Source organism: Poecilia reticulata, linkage group LG12 (genome assembly GCF_000633615.1).
Source record: "Poecilia reticulata strain Guanapo linkage group LG12, Guppy_female_1.0+MT, whole genome shotgun sequence".
Taxonomy (NCBI): Eukaryota; Metazoa; Chordata; class Actinopteri; order Cyprinodontiformes; family Poeciliidae; genus Poecilia; species Poecilia reticulata.
In genome coordinates this window covers 12,835,581-12,845,507 of record NC_024342.1, presented here as the reverse complement: position 1 = coordinate 12,845,507, position 9,927 = coordinate 12,835,581, and positions in this window count along the sequence as shown.

The following is a 9,927-nucleotide window of genomic DNA, read 5'->3' as shown; positions in this document are numbered from 1 at the left end:
GCCTCAGTTAGACTGGTTTCGCAGCCACAACATTACGATAATTGTAGCATCTGAACATTGAGTCTCTCAGCATGCCTGCTGGCGAAAAAAAGCTTCGCTTTATTCGCTTTCACATTAAGAGAAGGTCAAAATAGCCATTTGCGCATCTCGGCCTGCTGTGTGAGTCTTACCTGAAGTATTTCACAGTCTTCAGACTATTTTTCTTGCAAATTTTAACTACTGTCTTGGTCAGATTGGGGAAAAAAAAAAAAAACACACCTTTTGACCAGCATCTATGGGGGCTGGGTGGAGTTTTTGAGTGGTGTTGTAGTCTATTTATGCTATAGAACAACTTTGTAGCACTTTCTGTGCAGAGTTCTTCTGGAAGTCCTTGTGCTATACGGTAAAATAGAAATATTGCCTTTCATMAATTTTTTAGCACAATATATTACACAAAGAATTTATATCAAATCTTGGACGTSTCAGTGTTTGATCATTGAAATGGAGTTAGATTATTCTTGCTCGCATTTTTAATTCATAAATCAGAAATTATTTAAAGCATACTAATTATGTTTCATTTTCCATCTCGTGCGTCTCAATGTGAAGAGGTTGTAGGTTGCGATGCTGCAACATGCGAGGTAGCCTGTCACCTTATATTTGGACAAATTGTGTCCTTTTTTTATGCATCACATAATCAACACGCAATGTTGCATTTATGTTTGTAATGAGTATATATTTTTGAAGTTTTTCCAAAAAAAATCAGCTTTATTTTTGAAACTGAAAATAGTAGTTTCTTTGATGATYTTTGTCAGCGTGAAAAGATTAATAAAGGKGGACGGACTCGTCCCATTTGGTCAAAACAACTTGACTGTAATGTTTTTTTCATATAAATGAACATGCAGTACCGTCCATTTCCTGTTGGCAACAAAACAATCAAAAAAAGACTTGTTTTTAAAACTAAAGGTAGAAAATATGCATGTCACCAAACTCCTGTTTTCCCTTTAATTGAGTTATGACTACTAAAGATTCATTAAGTGTTTACAACTTAAATAACTGGTTTATTAAGTCTGTATGGACCATCTCTGACGGAATTAGTTTGAAGATTCCAGGACAAATTTTTAAATTTGTCCTGGTGGAACCTAAGAGCTTCTGATAGTGGAACAGATTTCAGCCGTGTAAGAAACTCCAGCAACAAAAGTAATTCATCATACCTCATACCTACTTTATATATAGTCTTTTGAGTTTAATTAATCATGTCCTGTTTTAAAGAGAACAAAAAAGTGGCATCTGTTCCCTCCATATGCCTTTCATTTTGGAAAATACAACCACATCTGCTYTCTCTGCACAGCTCGCACAAAAAAAAAGAATAAAACAAAATTTGTTAGGTTTCGGATGCTAATAGTAGATTTATTGACTCACGTCTAACTTAGATAAACATTTAAAGTTGATTATGCTTCTTTCAGAGCTTTGTTAATTATCGTTTACTGTAGAAATACAGATATGTTTGTCACACTCTGGCTTGTATAAGAGGTCTCAAAGCTTAAATTTAAAACCCCAGAAAAGATCTTATTTACTTTAACTGTGTGCACAATCTTTAGGTAAATTACGTATGTTCCCACAGACATTAAAACGCTTTAAAGCCGTGTAGATATCCTTTCTAAGTGTAAAAATCAATAATAGCCTGCTAGTTTAAAGAAACAAATGTAACAGTGATGAAGTCCTTCTGATGTATCTTGTTTGTCTTTCTAACCCCAATTGAAAGTCACACTTGCCTTTTTTGATCATGATATATTCCCAGMCTCAGTTATAGCTCTAGAAAGTTTGCAAGTGCTCAGAGCTTCCAARCATYAACTCTGCAATGAAAGCTTTATTGTTCCTCCTGTGGCWTCTCTCAGCTCTTTGTGCTAACTTTCTGTGAGAAGACTTTGCTTGAGGTTATATTTCATAATTCACATGTTCTTCCTTTTGAAATGGAGAGTAGAAAGCCTAAAGGTGATATCATCAAGAAATCAAACAGTCCTGGACTGAACACTGATAAAGGTAGGAATTGAGTCAACGTTGTTTGGTTATGTTTGGCGTGCTTAATAGCTTTTTATATTCTCAGATTTTTGGTGCATCCCAAGTAGATCTGCATTAATTCTGATGCAGACCTTCACGCTGCAGAAAAAGCTCATTGTTTTTGTAAACCTCGGATGCTACAGAGTCAAGCTAAAAAAAAACCTAATCTATGTTGGGGGTTTTTTGAAACAATTTCAAATTTTGTTGTCCATTTTCAAAGACTACGTTAAAAATTGTGAGCGTTTCAATGTAACTGCACTCTTCTGTCTCATTATGACACGCCTGCCACTTCTTATAAGATCATCCATCCATCTATCCRTCCTTGGTCATCTATTCACATCATTCCTTGCAATGTCTAGGGGTGGGCTATCTCCACCAGAAGTCRTTGGGCGTGAGTGGCAAAATACGCCCTGCACAGGTCAGCAGTCCATCACAAGGTCTTGTGAGGTCAGCGAAGAGGAACTGATCATTGATTATGCTGCACCCTTTAGTGGTACTGCTGACATTTTTTAAGCATAGGTAAGCCTTTGACTTTGTCAAAAAACATTGTCTTTGGACGTGAATTTAATTTGAAAGAGAAAGTCAATCTCTTTCAAATTAAATTCAAGTTTAAATTTAATTTGATTTTACCAGTCAAATTACATCAGCGGGAAAATCGTGACAGTGATTCTCTCAGGGCGGCTAAATAGTTTTCAGGTTAAGGTGAAGCTGGTGCACAAACATACACAAACTGATCCTCTTTAAATTAAATTGTTCTCTGTACTTATGATTTTGTTCACACTGGGATGAAATGAGGTGTTAAAAACTGCGACTGTACAGGCTGAAAATCATAAGTGTAAAAAAAACCTGAAAATTATTTTAAAAAGTGACGCATCTAGGTGTGTTAAAATGTACAAGATTTTTTAAGAGTCACTAAACCCCAGAAGACTCAAAGGAAAGACTGACATTCTGATAATTACCATGCAGTCACATTGTCAGCATCTTTCAAAGCTAAATGTTAAAGCACTAAAAAACATATTTTCTTAAAATGTCATTTCCAAAAATAAAAAAAACAAAAAAATCTATATAATTTAAATCCCTAAAACATGCTTAACAGAAATTTTGAAAAGAGATCATCTTGAGAAAGTTAAAGAAATTGCAGAAGTTCAGTGAGTTGCAAACCCTATTTGCTTTTTTCTTATGTGTAAAGGGAAATCCTAATGTCCGCTGGACTGAGACGGCAATAAACAAAGCTGCAGAAGAAAGCATTCTGTTTCAACTGGAGTGAAATAGATGGAATATTTGAACTTTATAATCTCTTTGAAACAGGACAGCAAACTCCAWCCTGGAGCTTTAGCTATTCAATTTCCTTCCCATCACAAAAAGAAGTGGGCTGGTTTTGTACTTTAAACTTTTAATCCCAAACCAGACCAGCAAATCCTGAAACAGTAAGATGTACAATTATTTTAAGTAAATAAAAAACAACAAAAAAAACTATATAATTCTCAATAAGGTACAAAGCTTACCTGCTTCTCACCACTGCTGACTTACAACAATCTGTTATACTTTTGTGATTTCACATCAGATTTCCCTTTGGAGTGTTTTGGAGGCATAAAACAATATTAAAGACGTCTACAAGTGCAGATTTCCCTGACAATAGCAGTTTTTTAAATGTGAACCTTTGTTTAATATAAGAGTCAAAAACTGGCAGTCAATTAAAGCTGCCTCAAGCACAGATTGAAACGCTAAGTCATATGCTGACGTAGTTTCATTCCTCTGAGACGGCAAGATCTGTGTTGCAAGAACATGATAGGTATCATTTGTTAGTTTGACTGTTTCATCGTCATCAAGAACCTGCTAAGTGAATATTATTAGATTTGTTGGGCTGTTCAGTGTGCCCACACAGGCTGGAATTGGATTTTGTAATCTTGTGAGCTCGGATACGTGTGTAAGAGAGTTTTCTGATGATGGGTTGGTTCGAGAGCAAACACTCAAGTCAGGCATGCAGGTAGGTTGTTGTGAATTGGATCAGGAGCAACTCTAATGACAACGTAGGTGATTCAACTGAGCAATAATTTCATATAGTTTCTTAACTACGTACGCAGGTATATGGGCAGAGTAATTTTAAAGTGGTTGACAGCTGTCTTTGACATTGTGGATAATGAGACCATGCTGACGAGGCTGGAGAAGTGAGTAGGCACMGATTCGGCTCTGCAGCGGTTTTTGTCATCTGTTTCAAATACAAGTTTTGTTGTCTCCATTTTAATGATTTTCATCTTTCCCTCTGCTTAATCAGTCCGAGTGTTTTCAACACTGATCGATTTTTACATCATTTAGACATACGGAGATTGCAGCTTGCATAATGAGGTCAGAATTTAACCACATAAATGGTCGCTTCATGTTTCTTTTATAGGCGTACATTAAGTTTAACTAATCCCGTCACTTTTCTTTCAGTGACTGTAAAGCTGCCATCTGTCCACTCCATAAGTAGATAAGCTCTCTCTCTGCCAGACAAGCAGAAGCAAAGTATAAAACAYAAAATATTTTGGTGCTCTGAAGCTCACAGCATACTAACATTTCCTTTGATATGTACAGTTTCTGCTCATGCCCAATAAGTACAAAAAGCTTAAAAATATACACTCACTTGCAGARAGGGCCTTAATTTTAGGTTTATGTTTCATGCTACATACATGTTTGAAAGGCTTACGAATGACGTATATGTTCAAGAAACAAATTAATAGTTGCACAATGTAACCTAAGAATGCTTTGAGAGATTTGAGATGAGTTCCAGGATTATGGTGGCCATAACAGACGATGAGGCGTCTSCTGCAGAGGGCTGCCAGTCCTATATACCCGGGACTTGAGAAAAGATGATCTTCAGGTGAGTGYRACCCCAGGCARCAGCCCTRCACATGGAGGAGATGCACAGAGACGGGAGAGGAAACCAGGAAAATAAAACAGACAACTACTATCACATAATCTGCAATCAGAATCATGACAAACCCCGATGATTTAGAAGACAGATTCTTATGGTTAAAAAGTACTGTTGCTGAGCTATGGAGGCCATGGACAGTAGTACTTGAGAATCTGAGGTGTGCTTATTTTACATTTCTGTTTGAAGACATGTTTCAATTACAGATTCCTTCTGAGTTTGCTTTGTAGGCAATTATAAATGCTTTAGATCATATCAGACAATACAAAATGCATCATCAGTTCAAATGATGATTAAGAGAAAACACATGCTGCAATGGGAATATCGCATTGCTCCGTAATTATCATAACTACGTTTGCTCACTCTTCTCTGCAGAGCTTATGTTCTGTGGCACAGCTGAGTTGATGATGCTTGATAAACAAAAGTGCAAACTTACAAAATGCAGGGAAAAAAAGGATGGAAATCCATCCAAAATGCAAGAACGTCACAGAGAGCAAAAACCGTCACGCAGAAACAGAAAGTGGCACAAAGAACTGGCTTAGCAAAGAGGAGACAGATGACGTTTCAGTGAGATACGAGAGAACCCTGAACAGTAATAAATGCGAGGGAGGTGCAAAGTGAAACCAGCTGAGTCTAATCAGTAGGATGAAAAGCAGATGTGAGACTAAGAAAAAAACCCTGGATATCACAAACAAAATAGTAACGCAAAACTTAAAAAAAACAAACTCATTGCATGTGGTATTATTACTGCATTTCAGACATTGGATGTTTTTCTAAGCATGAATAGTGTTCAAGGTCACACTACAAAATGTGTTGGGGTTAAAATTTTGACTAGGTCATTCCAAAACCTTTATTGTGTTTTTTACATTTTAGTTTTTGAGGAGTAGTTCTCACCTTTTAACTTTCCATTAATGTCATTTTTCCACAGTGTCTCTCCTAGATCTGGACAGACCATAAACGCTGACGTCAGCCGATTGATGAAAGCAATGTCTGCAGCACTTTGAATGTCATTCTGGGTTCTTTTGTGACCTCCTAGATGAGACATTTATTTGCTCTTAGAGTAATTTTAGATTCGATTCACCAGTTTGCCATATGTTCTTCATTGGTGGACAGTGACTCACTGCTGTTCACCCATGCACTGGTAGACTTACAATTGTCTGTGTAAGCATTTCCAGACCGATGGATGCAAATAAATTGAATAAAACCAGTCTGATCATGGTGTAGATTTTTGCTGTATGATTTTGTGTAAATGGCATGACAGTGTAAAACTGTTGTACGTTTACTTAGGGCTCTCGCGATGTAAGGTTCTTTAACCAGGCCTTGTCTTCTCCTCTGGTCCTAATTGGATCCAAAACATTAATTCAACTAAACAAACTCTTATTGGACAGTTTGAGCAAAACTTGATAATTGTCATGGTTATAACAGGTAACTATCTACAATCATAATAAAAGCAAAGTACCTCCCATTTGAAATGTTGTGGATATGTTTTCATATTGTTTAATGAATACTGACATGGTGAAGTGTGCTTTATGCATTTTGTTAGATTTAAGAATTCTGTCAAGGAGACAGAGAGTTGTACTTTCTTTTCACAATGACTGTATCTGGGCCTGAATATAAATTATGGATACATTTTTCTTTTTTTTTTAGGGATGAATTTACTTTAGCTACTGAGGTGTTCCCCCAGTCATTCCCTTTTAATTAATGAGCAGATTAATCCAATTATGGCTCACTTAGTAGATTTATAGCACTCTAATGCATTATTCATTATAGGTTACATTTGTCGTCAAAGAATGCAGAAGGTTTCAGCTGTGCCAGTATGATTTTCATGTTTAATTCATGGAACACTCCAGCTGCTTGATTTTTCCACAAGATGYAGCGCACTATGCAGTGTTTTCTGCAAACGGGGTTCTGCATGTGTGAAATACATATTGATCTCGAGACGTATTTGTGATTGGTTGCAACAGTGCGATTAGACCCTTGATTAAATTCACAACAGCCAGAGCARAGCATAATGAAATCTTAGTGCTGGCCGGACAGAATGCTGCCTGCAGACATAGGAGTTATAAAAAAATATATACATGTGATGGACAAGAAAATGAAAGAGGCCAAGTTGTGCATTCGATATGCGCGTCCTCTGTTTATGTTAAGCAGGATAAAGAGTAATCCTGAAGGTCCCTCCAGCCCAGAAGCTTTGTGTTTTGTCTCCTAGTTTTGCAAGTAGTTCATTGAAGCTGCCTGAGGCTCATCTACACCTGCCCCGAGGTAATCTTCTTTTTTTTTTTTTTTTCCTCTCAAATTTTTCGTCTTTCACTTCCTATGTTATCAGATATTTTTATTGATCAAATTTAAATTTGTCTTTTGGTCAAAACACAGCCCTTATTTGCATGTTGTGCTTTAATAAAACATATCCTACATCGATAATGAAACTCTTTTCTATATGGTGGCCCGCTCCATGCTTTTTTTTTTTCCATTAATAAGTGTCAGCACAGGAAGGATCGTTAGAGTTGCTTGGCTTCCTGCAGTTCCGCTGCACAGTGACCCTGAAAAATACAAAGAGCTGCACTACAGGGGATGATGCCAGGCAATGCATCACATGGGCCACGCTCTGCAGTGAGCTTTTCGTCTTCCTTGTTCAACTTCACTATGCCCATCATGTCCTGCTCACACATTTTGCAAAGACATCCGCTGACAGGTTGTGTGGCTACATTTATCATATGCAGTCGCCGTGGCGCTAGGATTCCTCAGTAAAACAGAAGAGTTAGTAACTTTTAAATCTTCTTTTTTTTCTTTTGCTGATATACTGGATATTTCCTTGTAAGTATAAAAAAAACCCAAAAAAACCAATTGCAATTCAGTTTAGCTTACTTATAAACTGAACCCACATAAAATGAAACTGAAAGCGGCRCTGAGTTTCACAAGCAAAACCGAGGCCTGATTATTACCCAGCCTCTACTAAACGACTGAAGTTGAACCTCTCTAACAACTGAAAGATCTCAATGAGCAACACAGCATTTAAAAATAATAAAAAATGTTGACTGTTAGTCTGGAAAAGGACAACAAAGTCATTTCTAAGAGTTGGTGATTCCAACAAATCAAAGTGGGAACTCTAATCAACAACTGGAGGACATAAGAAGCRGTGGTGAACCTTSCCAGGAGAGRCYAGTCAACCCAAATTACACAAGGAGCATGACAGTGATTCAACTAAAGTCATAAAAACACCMGGAACAACATCTAAAACATGACAGCTCAGTCTTGCAATATTTAAAAGCATTYCCTTAATGCTCTATCCATGCTCTTGGATGATAATTGCAATTTTATGCAGGTTCAGTCAAAAACAGAATCAACTTATCCCGTGACCCCATGTTAGTGGGTTAAAAGCCTCTCTGCTATAMAAATCAAAGTAGGTTTTCATGAAATAAAATGCTTCACTTTATTGTTTTAAAGGTTTTCATTCTTTTTTTTATTTTTACCCTTACTAAAATGGCTCCAATCAGGTGGGCACAACTGTTGACTTGAGCACCATTCAGAGCACAGATTGAAGTAGATTMATGTAAAATACATCTTTCTGGCTTCCCAAATAACAAGACCCCAGTCTTCAGCTAATCCARTCACAGCTGAGGCAGTTCAGCAGCCCCCTGAGAAACCTGACACTAAGCCAAGTATGACATAACCTCCCGCAATATTATATTTCCTGTCTGGAAACTTTCGGGGGTCTGTTGAGAGACCAATGGGTGGAAATTATGTAAAACAATATTCAGCAAGCATGGAAAACCGTTCAATGTTGGCTAGTGTTGAAGGTCAATATATCTAAGGYATGCTTTGTCCTTGACCTCAAAAAGTTAATTTTGGGATGCGTTTAGAAGGAAATGAAAGTTCATTCTAGCTTCAATTTTGTGAACAATGCCTAATCAGCCTAATGCAGTTAACGATGTTTTCTTCCGTTTCAGTCACACAAACAGCTTAACTGCAGCACAACAATTGCTTGAGCGAGGCTAAGAGAAGATTGTGGTTTGGTTTACAATCCAATCCTCTCTCAGTAATCAGTTGGCGTTCTCTAAGAAGACTTTGAAGTGTTCCCCTGGTATGCCTATTCCACCAATGTGTCATAACAGTGCAGTAATTTCAATCTATGACTTTTGCAATTTAAAAAAAAAAAAAACCTAAAGGCAAAATTTTTTTCACACATAGCCAACTTTCTCTGATTTTAGATATAATTAGTTCTGTCTGTTTTGCRTGTATTTTGTCGTGGCACGCAGTGGCTTTAAAGGATTTCAGTTTGACAGGCTTGCACGGTTGCGGGTGGGGTGCTGGCGCCTGCCTTCAAACTTAAGGGCAATTCAGAATCTCTAATTAATCTAAGACATATGGTTTTGGACTGTTGGAGGAAATCACAGTAKGACAAGATCTACGAAAACAGTTTTCAGCCAAAACTGAAGTCTACSACCACTGAAGCAAAAGTTCATTTTGAAATAAAGAACCATGTTTAAGTAATAATATATAATACATGGAAAATGAAAAATCATTTGACTTGAGGTTTCATTATTGCACAGATCTGACCTAAAATAGACCAGTCTAACTCACTGACTGACTAAGTAATTGCAGACATAAGTGAAAGAAAATACCTYGAGTTCTAAAATAAGTTGTAGCCATTTCCCTTGTGGCTTTACAAACCAAACACAGTAGACATTGTGTTCATATATAAATATAAATGTATAAACTCACTGTTGTGAACGTATCGCATGGTATTTTTATACCAAATTTAAAAAAAAAAAGCTTGTCTGCCTTCTCGCAGAGTTGAGTAGAAAAAAAGTCACAGCCAAGAGAAGGCCAGTTAGCATGGCTGATAAATAGTTTTCTAGTTGTTTCTCTGCCATTAGCACATTTAGCAGCGCATTCTAGAGGTTGATTGACAGCGCCAATCAGATCCAGTAGGTTTTGGTTGGGAGTGATGCATTTCTTCAGGCGGCAATAGAAGCTCA